Source organism: Apium graveolens, chromosome 3 (assembly GCF_009905375.1).
Source record: "Apium graveolens cultivar Ventura chromosome 3, ASM990537v1, whole genome shotgun sequence".
Lineage (NCBI taxonomy): Eukaryota > Viridiplantae > Streptophyta > Magnoliopsida > Apiales > Apiaceae > Apium > Apium graveolens.
The window spans coordinates 139,968,819-139,988,888 of NC_133649.1; positions in this window are offsets into that span (position 1 = coordinate 139,968,819).

Consider the following 20,070-nt stretch of genomic DNA (forward strand, 5'->3'; position numbering starts at 1 on the left):
ACAAGGAGAAAGGTAATTTCAAAGTTCTCAATAATACAAATTTTGATAAAGGAAATATGACATAAGTATAATAATGCCAGGTGGGGCACGTGTTGAACCATAAGAAAGTATAGATTGACCCAATGAGAGTCGAGATTGGTGAAAACAAGAAGGACCCAAGATAAGAGACGTCCTAAGTATGATCGAGAGTCGGTCGTGACAAAGTTCACATCTAAAAACCGAGGCAATAACTTATGGAAAAATGGTGATATTTTTTTTCTCGCCAGAGCTTAAGGAAGAGCATTTTCACACAAGCAGTGATTGGAAATGAGGTAGAAAATTTAGTTGAAAATCGTTCTAAAGACATTGATAATAAGGAACTATTACTATCAAGAAAGGCCAATGAGGTGGCCGACACTCTAAGTATAAGAGAGCAATTATAGGCGCTCGTGCCAAAGGAATACAGTGATGATGGTTAAAGCCGTGAAGGTTGTATCATGGTGTGAAAGATTGACATTCCTTCTGATGATTGTGCGATACTCGACCGTAATAGTAGTTTGGTAAAGATTTAATTCATGTAATTGTCGTGAGTGGGCTATCTATCTTAGAAAGTCCAATCTTGAGATAAGTCAGGACCATATTATGAAATGACTAAATGAACCTTTGAGCTTCATGTCCCCTAATAAGGACATATGTTTAATAATGGTATTCGCCTGCTATAGTTGCTTTTATTGAAACTCTTCTGTAATTTTATCTGCTTCATGTCATGTATGTACGTCAGGATCAGGAGTGTTCTTCATGAATCATGAATGGTGATAATGTTACCTCCTTAAAAGAATTTGATACGACAGGTATGGACTCCATATGGTTAGCTATTAAGATTCCAAGGAAAATAAATGACTACCATAGGTCCACGGTGGACTATAGTAATGCAACAATGATTCTGCGAATAATGAGATAATAACAACCAGGAGAGTTGTATTATAATGGATGTTGAGATTGAGTACCACTAATCGGGTCGTGGTAATGTATAAGTTATCATTGATAGACTAACTAGTGGATTATCTTCCTATTGAATGTTTATTATTTCTTATCGATGGAGAGTCGTATTACTATACGAGGAAGGTTATGGGGAAAGTGTAGAATTCTAGTAACGATGATGTCTAGAATGAAATCCCAGATTCTATTTTTGTTGTCGAGGGAGTTTCAACGGTGATTGTTTATAAGCTCGAGCAAGATCATGGGTTCATAGAATGATGGACGGAATAGCAAAAATATTCAGGCACGTGAATTACTATGCGATAATACTGGATATTGATATAGATACTTATGCTTCATTCTCCTTTGATAAACCTCTATAGTTCAGAGGTAGATTCCAAGCCAGATATTTTGTGGCAGTATATTTTTTTATATAATGCTCTTAAATTCGTTCTTTTCTCTCCTTTTCATTTTGTATAAGCTGAGAAGAACAACCCTTCCAGAAGGGGAGGTATTGCCGAATGACTATCAATTTGTGTGATAGAAGCCTAGTAAGATACCATCTATTGTTTAATTGCTTGTCAAGTACTAAAGACTGGCCACCTTCTGTACTGACCATGCGATGTAACAAGTGTTCATGATCATAGTGATCTCTCAATAAAATCTTTTAGTTCTATACGATGGATCAAGCTTTCGAAGATGGAAGCAGCTAGAAAGGAAGTAGTATCAGTGCGGTGGTATTCCAAATCTAACGCGTTCGTGATACTAAGGTTGACGCAATTGTTAAAAGTTTATAGAACGCTAACAAACTAAAGTGTAACCAGTATAGTATTAGGTATGGAAGATAGTAACGATTACAGATGGGAAAAGAGTGGGTATTGAGAAGCAAAACCTATAGCGCAAGAAGTTATGATGAGAGTATGTGCGATAGACTTGAAAGAATTTGGAATGATCACTTAGCACGTATCGAGCTTTCTTATGATGATGGATGATATGACAGTGTCGGAATGTCGCCTTACGAGGCCCTATACAGAAAGAGATGCCGATCTCCCTTGTATCGGAATGAAGTTGGAGAGCGCAAGATGCTCAGGTCCAAAGTAGTCCAATTAACCAAAGATATAGTAGATCTAATCATAGGATAGCTAGTAGAAGCCTAAAATCGACTGGAGAAGTACGCCAGTATGGCCAGAAAGGACAAAGAGTATGAAGGAGGGAACCTTGTATTGTTAAAAGTATTCCCTTGAAAAGGATTGATGAGGGTTGGAAAGAAAGGAAAGTTTAAGTCCACGATTTATTGGACCCTTGGAGATATTAAGACGTATTGGGAAGTTAGCATATGAGCTAGCCCTACCCCCGAACCTGTAGCAAGTTCATAACGTGTTCCACGTATCAATGTTAAGGAAGTGTAATCCGGATGCCAGACAAATAGGGGCATATGAGCGCATAGACATGCAACCAGACGTAACCTATATGGAGCAACCAGGAAGGATTACAGATCGAAAATGAACAAGTGCTTAGGAGAAGGGTTATCAAACTAGTCAGAGTTTGGTGGTAGAACCACAATGTGGAAAATGGACTTGAGAGTTAGAAAGTGCAATGCTAAGAAAGTATCCATGTTCATTTTCTATCTGATTCCGAGACGGAATCCTTTTAAGGAGGGGAGACTGTAATAACCCCAATTTTTGGAAATATTTGAAACCCTGATGAATAGTAACTTCTTGCTGATGATGCTGATTAAAGAAAATTATCAGACCACGCTATATAGGAGTACTGTTATGGAAATTCTAAGATCATATTAGTATTTCATAAAGTACATGAGTGTATGTAAAGATCGTTAGAATTCGAATCCGGACACTTTGATTTTTCCTGAAAATCCACCAGATACCGAAAGAATTGAGTATAAGGTAACATGATTAAAAAGATTTAAATTCAAGGATTATAAGAGAGGATAATAAAAAAATATAAAATATTGAGAAAGGTTTAAGGGAACCCAAGTAATAAGATCCCGGATATGATCCCTCAAACGACGAACAAGAACGAAAGTTAAGCGAACCGTAAAACAGATAACGACCATTAGCCAAGTAATTAAGCACTAATCATATTGGATTAGTGGGTTGTGACATCATCCAACCATAAGGTTTGGACAAGTGTCTTTGTGATGATGTAATGGAGGTGATGTCATCACTTTATTAAAGTTAAAGGAAGATATTTACCAAGGATTAATCCAAGCCAAGCAAATCATTTCACAAACTTTAGCATTCAAGAATCAAGCAAGCTCTCTTCTTCTTCCCCACCTAAACTCTCGGTTGGTTTTTTTCAAGAAGCAAATCTTAGCTTCTCTTGCTCTAAAATCACAAGGTAATTACCATAGCTTCCTTACCTACTAGTGAATGCATGGTAGAAGTTTGGAAGCCAGATTCCATTCTTAACCTAGGCAAACAAATCATCAAAAGTGATGATGAATAGTAACTTTCAAGAACTAATGTTAGTTTTCTTGATTTTTAGGAAATGTTAAGTTTATACAAACAAAGATTGAGGTTCTTTTAGGCATTCAAAGCTTTTGGGTTGTGTTAGGAAGCTTCAAGGAGGTATAAACAACTCTCACCTTTAACTTATAGTTTGAACTTTGAGTTTTGATGAATTTATGGATGGATCAATGTATATATAGAAATATCCATGTATATATAGCAAGATCCATGTATGTTAAATAGTTTGGTTGGATTTGTGGTGATTTTGGATATGAATCTTGGTTAATGGTTAATGAATCTTAAGTTATGGATAGTAGATCATGTTTGTGGTTGAATGAGTTGGAAAACTTGAGATTATGGACTGACTTTGCCTTGATCTAAGTTGTGTTTGATGTATTGTTGATGGTTGGGTGGCTGTAATGAATTGGTAAGGAATTGGAGTAGTATAAATTATGGTAATCGCGTAAACATATCCGTCGTAATGCACATTTTTATTCAACTGCTTGTACTTAGTATTCGGACAGAAATTTCACTGACCAATCTGTAACTTTGCCATTTTTAGCTAGATCGTGTTGTAAGCTTCATTTTGGTATGTGGTTCGCTTAGATCCGATGTACGGTTTAGGAGAAACGACCGTTTTACGTAACGGCGTTTCGCGAGCGAACCATTACCCCTCGCTTAACATTGAAACCTTGTTTAAGGCCCTAAAAAGACTAATTGGATTATGAAACAATTATGTAAGATTAATTACTCAGTTTTTAGTGTATTCGCGAAAGAGTCGCCTTAAAATTCGTAACGGTTAATTTATTAAAATTAGTGGAGCTAAGGGTACGCGAGCGATTAACGCAAATCGTCAAGCGTATAAGCGACCATAAGCGACCGTTAGGGTATGAGTGAGTTTTGACTATTTTCTTAAGCGACCATGGTCTAATTCCGGCTTATGTTGTTGTTCATAGGTTACCGGACCCACTCTAAGCTTAAGTCTACCCCGGAACGCTTAGGCAAGTTTTCTACCCGTATAACTGTTGTTGTGATGTATATATGTATATGCATTATCTTGTGATAAGTGCATGATTGTTATTAGCAAATCTTGCAATCTATTGGAGCATATTGATATGGTATATATATATATGCATGTTGTGAAATCTTGATATTCTATTATCAATTCAAATGCTTATAAACTGCATAATACCTATGCTAGAGATAAGCAGTAGTTGTGTATACCCTTAGTATAGGGGACCCAAAGGTGAACATTTTTCTAAACCGGGAGTCGATGTTCTCGAGTATAATATATGTATATATATACATATATATTTCTAGCAATATTAATCGAATAAGGTATATTCGATGGTTTTGAATAATAATCAAACTTATTTTTGATTATTCAAATAAGGATCGTACTTTCGTATAAGTATATCTTTTGTTATTTATTATTCGTTTCAAGTATGAGTTTTAAAACTTCTACTTCAATTATTTTTATAAATATTATCCTTTATGGGAATATTATTTAAATAATAATATTCAGATATTTTCCAATATATCATTTATTTTTTTAAATCATCATTACTCTAAACATTCTTTAAAATGTTTTTGAGTCTTTAAAATGATTTTAAAAATTAAAGCGGATCTCAAACTCGTTTTCAAATATAAGATCTTCCTTTTGATGGGGACTTGAATACTCGCTCAAAAATCTAAGGGATCCGGCTCTGTGGTGTATTTTATATTCGCAAGAGGTTGTTGTTTTGAGAAAATAATTTGATTACTTGCCCAATATTCGGGAAATAAGTCAATCTAATTGTGTCGGCATAAGCGACAGGCCGGGGTACAGTCTATGAAGGTGTAAGAGGCTGGGTGACAGTCCATACACACGTGAGTGGCCGGGTAACGGTCTAGCGCGAGGTCCTAATGCGGCCGAGATGATGACCGGCGAGGAATTCATCCATCTATAGTAGAAAAGGTTACTTAATAGGTATCTTTGCCAGATCAGCAAGATATTGGGTTTTTGCCAAAGTTTCTTCTTTCCCAATGAATTGGCTATTATAAATCTGTTTATACTTTTCATAACATAGATTTTCAAGGAAAGTATGATATATATATATAGAGAGGTGTATATATATATCGGGACTTAATGAAGTATCTCGTAACTTCATTTATTTTGAATGATATTTCAAAGATTGAATCTATGCTAGTCTTATCTTGTAGTCTCATCTACGTGACGAACTTTTGAAACTGATTATAGCTTGAACGGTGGTAGTTCGAGTAGTATTCGGAAAAGATATAAGTATATTGGAGTATCTTGTAACTTCATCTTTTCAACTTATATCTAGTTAATGATTATCTTATGCACGACTAAGATTTTCACAAAAATGTTAAGACAAGGTTAGGTAAATGAGATCACCTTGCAACGATATTTTATACAGTTATAAACTGGAACTCTGTGTATATTATACATGTGAGAGGATTTCAAAGATTTTGAGAAGTATATATATATATATATATATATACTGAGTATTTTGCGACTTCATCGCATTAAGATATTAAACTTGGTTCATTTCTTCTTGACCAAGACTTTCATGAGTACTATGAGAATGCTCATATATTGTTAATTATTATACATATTATTTCGGTGGGCTTGTTGCTCACCCTTGCTTTCTTCTTTCATCATACAACAACAGATAGACAAGATGAACAGGACCAAGCTCCAAATTCGCAAGCGGATAGGAGACGTTCCGCAGTTTCCTGTAGGTGTTGTTGCCGCTGTAGCTGAGGTAGGAACTACCAATAGGCTTGGTTTTCAACTGTTGATGTACCAGACTTATATATATTTATGAACTGTAATAATGGCAAAGAAAATGTAAATTTATTCAAAAACCCTTTTAAGGTGTAATGGTTTATAATTGTGAAATAAAATGACTTTTGTTATTTTTGGTATTCATCTCTGAGACTATAACTTGTGGCGTATGTGTGTATATTGTGGGGTCACAGTACGCAGTACTTGGTTGTTTATTAAGATTGAGTGTTATTAAGAGAAATGGAACTCGTGACAACCCGGATCCCCGACCCCGGATTTGTGGGTATTACATTTCATATTGTCTTTCACACATCCCAATAATTTCACTTGAATGAAGATCTTGTATAACACATGTGTTAGATAAAAATCAAACAAAATAATTCTGATCATCACTAAGTCGTGAAATAGAAATTAAATTGCAACTTAATTCAGGAACATAAAGGACCTGCTTAAGAAAAATTTTCTCCGGAAATTGCATTGTTCACCATTAGACAAATCAATGGGACATGGAACCACATCTTTAAGATTCTTCAGACAAGATAAATTCCCCGTAATATGATTTGAAGCGCCGATATCAATTATCCATCTTCTATCATCACTTTCACTTTTTAATTGATATGTTGTATTTTTAGGGTTATCAAAAGCTGTAATCAATGATTGACTTGGTTTATTCGAGAATCTGGGTAATACATTGTAATAACTCCAATTTTGAAAATTTTTGAAACCATGATGAATAGTAACTTTTGCTGACTATGCTGATTAAGGAAAATTATCAGACCACGCTATATAGGAGTACTCTTATGGAAATTCTAAGATCGTATTAGTATTCCATAAAGTAAATGAGTGTATGTAAAGGTCGTTATAATTCGAATCCGGACACTTTGATTTTTCCTGAAAATCCACCAGATACCGAAAGAATTGAGTATAAGGTAACATGATTAAAATGATTTAAATTCAAGGATTATAAGAGAGGATTATAAAAGGAATATAAAATATGGAAAAAGGTTTATGGGAACCCAAGTAATAAGATCTCGGATATGATCCCTCAAACGACGAACGAAAACGAAAGTTAAGCGAACTGTATAACAGATAAGCGGTCATTAGCCAAGTAATTAAGCACTAATCAAGAAATTAGCACATTATGAGATCATCAAGTCTTAGGGAGTTGACATGTGGCAATTTGATGACATAAGGAAGGTGATGTAAGCATGGTTAATAGATATTTGTGCAAGTTGACAAGTAACCAAGCTAAACACCACACAAATCACCAAGACAAATCAAAGAAGAATTTTCCTTCATTCTTCTTCTCTTGCTCATGGTTTTTCTTCAAAAAAGCAAGGAGAAATTTCCAAAGTTCATCATCCAAGCAAGCATAAATTCCTAGGTGGGTTTGGTTGAATTCCATAATTATAAACTTAGTTATACCATGAATCTAAGCTCTTGATTTCAAGGATTTCATGGCTAATCAATTCTCTAAAGTTTTGAGTGAATAGTGATTTCAAAACTTTAACTTTGTGTTCTTGAATTCTTTTACAAGATCAAGCTTGTAGGAGGTTAGATCAAGACTCCCTAAGGCTTCCTAGCAACTTATCACCCACCTAGGAAGGTATAAACTTTAAACCCTAGCCTTTACTTTATTTTTTAGTAAGTTTAATGGTTGGTTTTTTGAATGAGAAGCATGGATTATGATTATTAGTAGTTTGGTTTGATTTGGAAGTGATTTGGTAATTGAATCTTGGTTTTTGGTTAATGAATCTTTATTATAGTTCATAGGTCTTGTTTGTGGTTGAATGAGTTGGAAAACTTGGGATTAGGGACTGACTTTTCCTTGACCTAAGTTGTGTTTGATTTATTGTTGATGTTTGGGTGGTTGTAGTGAATTGGTAAGGAATTGGAGTAGTATAATTATTGGCAATCGCGTAAACATAGTCGTCGTAATGCCCGTTTTCATTCAACTGCTTATACTTAGTGTTCGGGATAGAAAGCTCACTGACCAATCTTTAACTTTGCCATGTTTAGCTAGATCATGTCTTAAGTCATTTCGGTATGTGGTTCGCTTAGATCTGATGTACTATTTAGGAGAAATGACTGTTTTAAGTAACGGCGTTTCGCGAGTGAACCATTACCCCTCGCTTAACTTTAAAACCTTGTTTAAGGCTCTTAAAAGACTAATTGGATTACGAAACAATTATGTAAGGTGGATTAGGAAGTTGGTAGAGTATTCGCGAAAGAGTCGCCTTAAAATTCATGATGGTTAATTTATTAAAATTAGTGGAGTCGAGGATACGCGAGCGATTATCGCAAATTGTTAAGCGTATAAGCGACCGTAAGCGACCTTTAGGGTATGAGTGAGTTTTGACTAGTTTCTTAAGTGACCGTGGTCTAATTCCGGCTTATGTTGTTGTTCATAGGTTACCGGACCCACTATAAGCTTAAGTCTACCCCGGAATGCTCAGGCAAGTTTTCTACCCGTTATACTGTTGTTGTGATGTAAATATATTGATGCATTATCTTGAGATAAGTGCATGACTATTATTAGAAAATCTTGCGATATATCGGAGCATGTTGATATGGTATATATATGCATGTTGTGAAATCTTGATATTCTATTATCAATTCAAATGCTTCTAAACTGCATAATACCTATACTAGAGATAAGCAGTAGTTGCGTATACCCTTAGTATAGGGGACCCAAAGGTGAACATTTTTCTAAACCGGGAGTCGATGTTCCCGAGTATAATATATGTATATTTTATATATATATATAGTTTTCTATAACTATTAATCGAATTAGGTATATTCGATTGTTTTGAATAATAATCAAACTTATTTTCGATTATTCAAATAAGGATCGTACTTTCGTATAAGTATATCTTTTGTTATTTATTATTCGTTTCATGTATGAGTTTTGAAACTTCTAATTCAATTATTTTATAAAGATTATCCTTTATGGGAAGATTATCTAAATAATAATATTCAGATATTTTCTAATATATCGGGACTGATTTATTTTATTCAATCATCATTACTCTAAACATTCTTTAAAATGTTTTCGATTCTTCAAAATGATTTTAAAAGTTAGAGCGGATCCCAAAACTGGTTTTAAAATTTAAGATCTTCCTTTCTAAGGGTATTTAAATACTCGCTTAAAAATCTGAGGGATCCGGCTCTATGGTGTATTTTATATTTGTAACGAGGTTGCGATTTTGATAAAAGAATTTGATTATTTGCCCAACGTTCGGGAAGTAAGTCCATCTAATTGAGTCGGCATAAGCGACAGGCCGGGGTACGGTCTATCAAAGTGTAAGTGGCTGGGTGGCAGTCCATTAACGCATAAGAGGCCGGGTGGCGGTCTAGCACAAGGCCCTAATGCGGCCAGGGTGATGAACGGTGGGGGATTCATCCATCTACTGGTAGAAAAGGTTACTTAATTGGTATCTTTTCCTGATCAGCAAGATATCATGTTTATACCAAAGCTTTCTTCTTTCCAAATTCATTGAATATTAAAATTCTGTTTATAATCTTCATAACATAGGTTTTCAAGGAGTGTATGAGAGATATATATATAGGTGTATATATATATCGGGATTTAATGAAGTATCTCGTAACTTCATTTCTTTCAAATGATATTTCAAAGATTGAATCTATTCAAGTCTTATCTTGTAGTCTCATCTGTGTGATGAACTTTTAGAACTAATTATAACTTGAACGGTGGTAGTTCAAGTAGTATATGGAAAAGATATAAGTATATTAGAGTATCTTGTAACTTCATCTTTTCAACTTATATCTAGTTAATGTCTATCTTATGCATGACAAAGATTTTCAGAAAAACGTTGAGAGAAGGTTAGATATATGAGATCACCTTGCAACGATATTTTTATATAGTTATAAACTGGAACTCTATGTATATTATGCGAGGATTTCCAAGATTTTGAAAAGTATATATACATATATACTGAATATTTTGCAACTAGGTCGCGTTAAGATATCAACTTGTTTAATTTCTTCTTGACCAAGACTTTCATGAGTACTATGACAATGCTCATATATTGTTAATTATTATACATATTATTTTGGTGGGCTTGTTGCTCACCCTTTCTTTCTTCTTTCATCACACAATAAAAGATAGACAAGATGAACAGGACCAAGCTCCCAATTCGCAAGCGGTTAGGAAACGTTTCACAGTTTCTTGGAGGCGTTGATGTCGTTATAGCTGAGGTATGAATTACCAATAGGCTAGGCTTTCAACTTATGATGGACTAGACTTATGTAAATTATGAATTGTACTAATGGCAAAGAATATGTAAATTTATTCAGAAACCCTTTTGATGTGTAATGACTCATAATTGTGGAATAAAATGACTTGTGTTATTTTTGGGTATTCATCTCTGAGACTATAACTTGTGGTGTGTGTGTATATTGCGGGGTCACAGTACGCAGTAGTTGGTTGTTTATTAAGATTAAGTGTTGTTAAGGGAAATGGAACTCGTGACAACCCGGATCCCCGACCCCGGATTTGGGGGTGTTACGGAAATGGTATCAGAGCTAAGCGTTATTAACCTCAGAGATGATGCGGCGTTAAAATAATAAGTTCACTAAGATAATAAGAACTCTTGCCAAGTTCATAGTTGGACTACCTAAAGTAGTACTGACAGTTAAAACCCTTACGGGAAACCTTATGAATATCGTGATAGAAGCGTAGTTCGTTATCGTATATGGTAGCGGGAATCCGAACCCTGAAGTTCAAGAGAAATAATTCGATGATGTTTTACTAAATACTGGGATCAGATATTGGATCCAATAGAGCACCCTAATAAGGGACCAGATGTTGTCCATATTAAGGATGTAGCGATTGAGGATGTTATCCCAGAAGGGATTGTTGCTGAGGAGGATCACGTGAAGGATCCCAACAAGACTGAAGAGATTATGGCTAAGGAATTAATGACCGTAGTCAGGGTGACTACCAGATATAGGATTGGCCTGTTACTATCGTAGGTTCGTTCAAGTTTGCAAAGAAAGCATCCCCTTTAACGCAGCTTACTCGTAAGACTGAGAAGTTCGAATGGATAGAGAAATACGAGAACAGCTTCCAAGCACTGAAGAAGAGATTGGTGATGGCTCCTGTTTTGGCGTCACCGGATGGAAAAGGAGATTTTTTGATTTACAGTGACGCCTTGCACAAGGGCTTTGGGTGCGTGCTTATGCAGCATGGTAAGGTAATCGCGTACGCGTCAAGACAATTAAGGGAATATAAAATTCGATATCCCTACACGTGATCTTGAGCTCAAGGCAATAGTTTTTCCCTAAAGATTGGAGGCACTACTTGTATGGAGAGAAGTGTGAGATTTACACAAATCATAAGAGCTCTAGTACATTTTCACGCAGATAGAGCTCAAGATGTGCCAGAGGAGGTGGTTATAGCTAATCAAGGATTACGATTATGAGATTCTTTATCATTCAGGGAAAGCCAATGTGGTGGCTGACGCCCTTAGTAGAAAGGAGATACTCAAAATGATAATGTCTTCAGAAGAGTTGATAAGACATTTCGAGAAAATGGAAATAAAAGTGAAGGTAACCGGAGCCGGTACTGAAAAGCTGTTTGAGATTGTAATGCAGCCCGAATTATTAGAAAAGATCATATTATGCCAAGAAAAAGTGATGAATAAAGGCAGAGAGATAATGAATAGAGAAGAGATTAATACCGAGAAAGATGATAAGGGAATAATGAGGTATTCCTACAGAATTTGGGTTCCAAATGTTCAAAAGCTTAAAGATGAGATCTTAGATGAAAGCCATAGTTTGAGGAATAAGATTTAGGGCAAACCCTGAATGTGATAGTCAAGGAGGTCACCATCAAGAAAGAAGAAACCCATAACATAATGAAGTGGAAAACAAGGATTTTAACGTATAAGATAACCCCGATTATGGGAGAACGATGAAACATTTCATAATGAGAAAATAGAATTCGAGCAAGATAGGAAGAACCAGGATGGTACTCCTATTGGGTAATTCATGGACCTGCCTAAACAAAACTTATACTTTTACCCCCAACCACCACCCTGAGGAAATAATGTGATGGGGAATTCTTTCAGGACCTTTAAGTCGCTAAGCTCTCAGAGTTCCAAGGAACAAGTTGACCCAGTCGAGGCAAGAGCCTGGCTAAAGGAAATAGAGTAATCATTTCAGATTCAAAATGATTGATGTAGCGCAAAAGACTGTTTTTGCCACTTACCTTCCTAAGAGAGAGGCCACCCGTTGGTGGAAGGCTAAGGAAGATAGAGAGATAGTGTAGAAGTTTTATACCAGGCCAGAGGCGGACAAGTATGATGAATCATGAATCTAGGTTGTGAAAGTCGTCAAAGTTCGTTTGAACGACACGAATCCAGAATGACGGGATGTTTGAAATCAATGATTATGTTGTGTTGGTTCATGAAATGGTTGTAATAAAAAAAAGACTGAAAGGGGAAGGGGTATAAAGGGATATAAAGGAAATAGAGTTGAGAAGCAATAAGGGAGTTAAGTATGTGAAAACCTAGAAATAAATATAGAGAAGTTTGTCATCATCAGCGCGATGGTGACTGATCATGAGATAAAGTCAAGGTTTGAAGGCGTAAGCGATACATATAATTAATCCCCTTTAAGTTGAGAGTATTCAATAAAACTTTGAGATAGATCGATGGATTAATAAGGAAACACGGATGGACTGAGGAGACGGGATAACAAGAAATTAGGAAAATGGGATGAAGGAAGTGACCTTCAAGAATGTGAAGTGTATGTAAGACCGATGGCTTGATACCCAGAAAGGAGACGCCATGTATAAAAGATATCCCAATATTGAGATGACGGTTGAGATAAATAATGGAAATAAATGAATAGTTAGAACTAAAAAGTTCACATTGAACACGACCAATATCTTCCAGAACATCCATGTTATCATTACCAAATCAGGAAAGAAAAGCGAATAACCATTGTTATCTTTTGGAGGCCATATGGATTGACCTCAGCTTGAATAAGGATGCTATTGTGAAATTTGGTATAGACTATCGAGGTGGGAATGATTGAATAAGATAAACTATCAAGGATATATGACTTGATTTATCCATGGAAGGATGCAAGTACCTTGTTAAAGGTGGATTAAGGATAGAACCTTGATAACTTGAGATGAACCCTACGAGAATGCATAAAAGTTGGCATTTCACCCTTAATAGGAACAGTATGAGTTTTGACAGTATGAATTGGAAAGGATTAAGGTAACAACAACCTTTAAGGATCAGTAGAGAAATTTTTCAGAAGTACATAGACAATGGTTCTAGTATTAGTAAATGGTATTTTGATGTGCCATGTATCTAGGGAATACAGGATGAACGATTCAAGGATAACCTTAGAGGTTTTACAAGGAGAAAGGTAATATTCAAAGTTCTTAAGAATAGAAATTTTGATAAGGGAAATATGACGTAATTATAATAATACCAAGTGGGGCACGTGTTGAACAATAAGAAAGTATAGATCGACCCAATGAAGCTCGAGATTGGTGAAAACAAGAAGGACTCAAGATAAGAGACATCCTAAGTATGATCGAGAGTCAGTCGTGACAATGTTCACATCTAAAGACCGAGGCAATAACTTATGGAAAAATGGTGATATATTTTTTTTCTCTCCTCAGCAAAGCTTAATGAAGAGCATTTTCACACAAGCGGTGATTGGAAATGAGGTAGAAAATTTAGTTGAAGATCGTTCAAAAGACATTGATTGTAAGGAACTATTACTATCTGGAAAGGCCAATGAGGTGGCCGACACTCTAAGTGTAAGAATGCGATTATAGGCGCTCGTGCCAGAGGAATACATTAATGATGGTTAAATCCATGAAGGTTGTATTATGGTGTGAAAGATTGACATTCCTTCTGATGATTGTGCGATACTCAACCGTAATAGTAGTTTGATAAGGGTTTAATTCATGTTAATCACTGTGAGCGGGCTACCTATCTTAGAAGGTCCTATCTTGAGATAAGCGAGGATCATATTATAAAAAGACTAAATAAACCTTTGAGCTTCATGTCTCCTAATAAAGACATTTGATTAAGAATGGTATTAACCTTCTATCGTTGCTTTGATTGAAACTCTTCTGCAATTTTATCTGCTTCATATCATGTATGTACGTCAGGATTTAGAGTGTTCTTCAAGAATCATGAATGGTGATTATGTTACCTCCTTGGAAGAATTTGATACGACAGTTATGGACTTCGTATGGTTAGCTATTAAGATTCCAAGGAAAACGAATGACTACCATAGGTTCGCGGTGGACTATAGTAATGCAGCAATGATTCTGTGAATAATAAGATGATAACAACCGGGAGAGTTGTATTTTAATGGATGTTGAGATTGAGTACCACTAATCGGGTCGTGGTGATGTATAAGTTATCATTGATAGACTAACTAGTGAAATATCTACCTATTGAATATTTATTCCTACTTATCGATAAAGAGTAGTATTACTATACGAAGAAGGTTGTGGTGTAACAATGAATTCTAGTAACGATGATGTCTAGAATGAAATCCCAGATTCAATTTTTGTTGTCGAGGGAGTTTCAATGGTGATTGTTTATAAGCTCGAGCAAGAGCATGGTTTCATAGAATGATGGACGGAATAGTAAATATTAAGGCACTTGAACTACGATGCGATAATACTTGATGCTGAGATATATACATATATAGGTTTGTTCTTCTGTGATAAATCTCTATAGTTCAGAGGTAGACCCCAAGCCAGATGTTTTGTGGCAATATTTTTGTATAATTCTCTTAAATTCTTTCTTCTCTCTTCTTTTCATTTTCGCGTAAACAGAGAAGAACAACCCTTCCAGAAGGGGGGGGGTATTGTTGAATGACTATCCGTGTGATAGAAGCCTAGTAGGATACCACATGTTGTTTAATTGCTTGTCAAGTACTAAAGGTTGGCCACCTTCTGTACTAACTATGCAATAGAACAAGTGTTCATGATCATAGTGATCTCTCAATAAATTCTTTTACTTCTATATGATTGATCAAACTTCGGAAGATAGTAACGATTGTAAAATGGAAAAGAATAAGTATTGAGAAGCGAAAGATGTAGAGCTAGATGATATAACGAGAGTCTGTGTGATAGACTTGAAAGAAATTTGGAATGATCATTTAGCACGGTTTGAGTTTTCTTATGACGATAGATGATATGACAGTGTTGGAATGTCGCCTTACGAGGCCCTGTACAAAAAAAAGAAAGATGTCGATCTCCCTTATATTGGGATGAAGTCGGAGAGCGCAAGATGCTCAGGTCCATGGTGGTCCAAATAACCAAGGACATAGTAGATCTAATCAGAGGACAGCTGGTAGTAGCCCAAGATCAACAATAGAAGTATGTTAGTTTGGCCCGAGAGGATAAATAGTATGAAGTAGGGAACCTAGTATTGTTAAGGGTATTCCCTTGGAAAGGATTGATGAGGATCGGAAAGAAAGGAAAGCTAAGTCCATGATTTATGGACCCTTGGATATATTAAGACGTATTGGGAGGTTATCAAATGAACTAGCCCTACCCCCGAACCTGCAACAAGTTCACAATGAGTTCCAAGTATCAATGTTAAGTAAGTATGATCCAGAGGCAAAACACATAGGGGAATATGAACACGTAAACCTGCGACCAGATTTAACCTATGTGGAGCAACCAGTGAGGGTTGTGAATCAAAAAGGAACAAGTGCGTAGGAACATGGTTATCAAACTAGTTAGAGATTGGTGGTAGAACTACCATGTGGGAAAATTGACTTGGGAGTTAGAAAGTGCAATGCTAGAAAAGCATCCCCAACTATCTTCTATCTGATTTCGGGACGGAATCCTTTTAAGGAGAAAGACTGTAATAACCCCAATTTTTGAAAAATTTTGAAACCCTGATGAATAGTAACTTTTGCTGACTATGGTGATTAAGGAAAATTATCAGACCACGCTATATAGGAGTACTGTTATGAAAATTCTAAGATCATATTAGTATTCCAGAAAGTAAATGAGTGTATGTAAAGGTCGTTATAATTCGAATCCGGACACTTTGATTTTTCCCGAAAATCCACCAGATACCGAAAGAATTGACTATAAGGTAACATGATTAAAAGGATTTAAATTCAAGGATTATAAGAGAGGATTATAAAAGGAATATAAAATATTGAGAAAGGTTTATGGGAACCCAAATAATAAGATCTCGGATATGATCCCTCAACGACAAACGAAAACGAAAGTTAAGAGAACCGTATAACAGATAAGCGGTCATTAGCCAAGTAATTAAGAACTAATCAAGGAATTAGCACAAGATGAGATCATCAAGCCTTAGGGAATCGACATGTGGCAAGTTGATGACATAAGGAAGGTGATGTAAGCATGGTTAATAGATATTTGTGCAAGTTGACAAGTAACCAAGCTAAACACCACACAAATCACCAAGACAAATCAAAGAAGCATTCTACTTCATTCTTCTTCTCTTGCTCACGGTTTTTCTTCAAAAAAGCAAGGAGAAATTTCCAAAGTTCATCATCAAAGCAAGCATAAATTCCTAGGTTGGTTTGGTTTAATTCCATAATTATAAACTTAGTTATACCATGAATCTAAGCTCTTGATTTCAAGGATTTCATGGCTAATCAATTCTCTAAAGTTTTGAGTGAATAGTGATTTCAAAACTTTAACTTTGTGTTCTTGAATTATTTTACAAGATCAAGCTTGTAAGAGGTTAGATCAAGGCTCCCTAAGGCTTCCAAGCAACTTATCACCCACCAAGGAAGGTATAAACTTCAAACCCTAGCCTTTACTTTATTTTTTAGTAGGTTTTATGGTTGTTTTTTTGAATGAGAAGCATGGATTATGATTATTAGTAGTTTGGTTTGATTTGGAAGTGATTTGGTAATTGAATCTTGGTTTTTGGTTAATGAATCTTTATTATAGTTCACAGGTCTTGTTTGTGGTTGAATGAATTGGAAAACTTGGGATTAGGGACTGAAATTTCCTTGACCTATGTTTTATTTGATGTATTGTTGATGTTTGGGTAGTTGTAGTGAATTGGTAAGGAATTGGAGTAGTATAATTATTGGCAATCGTGTAAACATAGTCGTTGTAATGCCCGTTTTCATTCAACTGCTTATACTTAGTGTTCGGGACAGAAACCTCACTGACCAATCTGTAAATTTCTCATGCTTAGCTAGATCGTATCGTAAGCTTCGTTTCGGTATGTGGTTCGCTTAGATTCGATGTACGGTTTAGGACTGTTTTAAGTTACGGTGTTTCGCGAGCGAACCATTACCCCTCGCTTAACTTTGAAACCTTGTTTAAGGCTCTTAAAAGACTAATTGGATTATGAAACAATTATGTAAGGTGGATTAGGCAGTTGGTAGATTATTCGCGAAAGAGTCGCCTTAAAATTCGTGACAGTTAATTTATTAAAATTAGTGGAGTCGAGGGTACGCAAGCGATTAACGCAAATCGTTAAGCGTATAAGCGACCGTAAGCGACCTTTAGGGTATGAGTGAGTTTTGACTAGTTTCTTAAGAGACCATAGTCTAATTCCGGCTTATGTTGTTGTTCATAGGTTACCGGACCCACTCTAAGCTTAAGTCTACCCCGGAACGCTCAGGCAAGTTTTCTACTCGTTATACTGTTGTTGTGATGTAAATATATTGATGCATTATCTTGAGATAAGTGCATGACTGTTATTAGCAAATCTTGCGATATATTGGAGCATGTTGATATGGTATATATATGTATGTTATGAAATCTTGATATTCTATTATCAATATAAATGCTTATAAAGTGCATAATACATATGCTAGAGATAAACAGTAGTTGCGTATACCCTTAGTATAGGGGACCCAAAGGTGAACATTTTTCTAAACCGGGAGTCGATGTTTCCCGAGTATAATATATGTATATATATATATATAGTTTTCTATAACTATTAATTGAATAAGATATATTCGATGGTTTTGAATAATAATCAAACTTATTTTCGATTATTCAAATAAGGATCGTACTTTCGTATAAGTATATCTTTTGTTATTTATTATTCGTTTCAAGTATGAGTTTTGAAACTTCTACTTCAATATTATAAAGATTATCCTTTATGGGAATATTATTTAAATAATAATATTCTGATATTTTCTAATATATCGGGACTGATTTATTTTATTAAATCATCATTACTCTAAATATTTTTTAAAATGTTTTTGAGTCTTCAAAATGATTTTAAAAGTTAGAGCGGATCCCAAAACTCGTTTTTAAATTTAAGATCTTCCTTTCGGAGGGGATTTAAATATTCGCTTAAAAATCTGAGGTATCCGACTCTGTGGTGTATTTTATATTCGCAACGAGGTTGCGATTTTGATAAAAGAATTTGATTACTTGCCCAACGTTCGGGAAGTAAGTCCATCTAATTGAGTCGGCATAAGCGACAGGCCGGGGTACGTTCTATCAAAGTGTAAGTGGCTGGGTGGCAGTTCATCAATGCATAAGAGGTCGGGTGGCGGTCCAGCACAAGGCCCAAATACGGCCAGGGTGATGACCGGTGGGGGATTCATCCATCTACTAGTAGAAAAGGTTACTTAATTGGTATATTTGCCTGATCAGCAAGATATTGGGTTTATGCTAAAGCTTTCTTCTTTCCAAATTCATTGGATATTAAAACTCTGCTTATAATTTTCATAATAGAGGTTTTCAAGGAGTGTATGAGATATATATATATATAGGTGTATATATATATATCGAGATTTAATGAAGTATCTCGTAAATTCATTTCTTTCAAATGATATTTCAAGATTGAATCTATTCAAGTCTTATGTTGTAGTCTCATCTGTGTGATGAACTTTTGGAACTGATTATAACTTGAACGGTGGTAGTTCAGGTAGTATTTAGAAAAGATATAAGTAACTGGAGTATCTTGTAACTTTATCTTTTCAACTTATATCTAGTTAATGTTTATCTTATGCATGACAAAGATTTTCATAAAAACGTTGAGATAAGGTTAGATATATGAGATCACCTTGCAACGATATTTTTATATAGTTATAAACTGGAACTATATGTATATTATGCATGGAAGAGGATTTCCAAGATTTTGAAAAGTATATATACATATATACTGAATATTTTGCGACTTGATCGCGTTAAGATATCAACTTGGTTTATTTCTTCTTGACCAAGACTTTCATGAGTACTATGAAAATGCTCATATATTGTTAATTATTATACATATTATTTTGGTGGGCTTATTGCTCACCCTTGCTTTCTTCTTTCATCACATAACAACAGATTGACAAGATGAACAGGACTAAGCTCCCAATTCGCAAGCGGTTAGGAAACGTTCCGCAGTTTCCTGGAGGCGTTGATGCCGCTATAGCTGAGGTAGGAATTACCAATAGGCTAGACTTTCAACTTTTGATGCACTAGACTTATGTATATTATGAATTTTACTAATGGCAAAGAATATGTAAATTTATTCAGAAACCCTTTTGAGGTGTAATGACTCATAATTGTGAAATAAAATGACTTGTGTTATTTTTGGGTATTCATCTCTTAGACTATAACTTGTGGTGTGTGTGTATATTGCGGGGTCACAGTACGCAGTAGTTGGTTGTTTATTAAGATTAAGTGTTATTAAGGGAAATGGAACTCGTGACAACCCAGATCCCCGACCCCGGATTTGGGGGTGTTACATACATATTCTGAATATTAATTTGTATATCCGAAAGTAAGGGAGCAAGGGTAATTTGACCTAGTTCTAATGTCATGACAAAATTGATAAATGCGTTACTCTCTCTGTCCCTCCCATTTGTTTACACTTTCCTTTTTTGGATGTC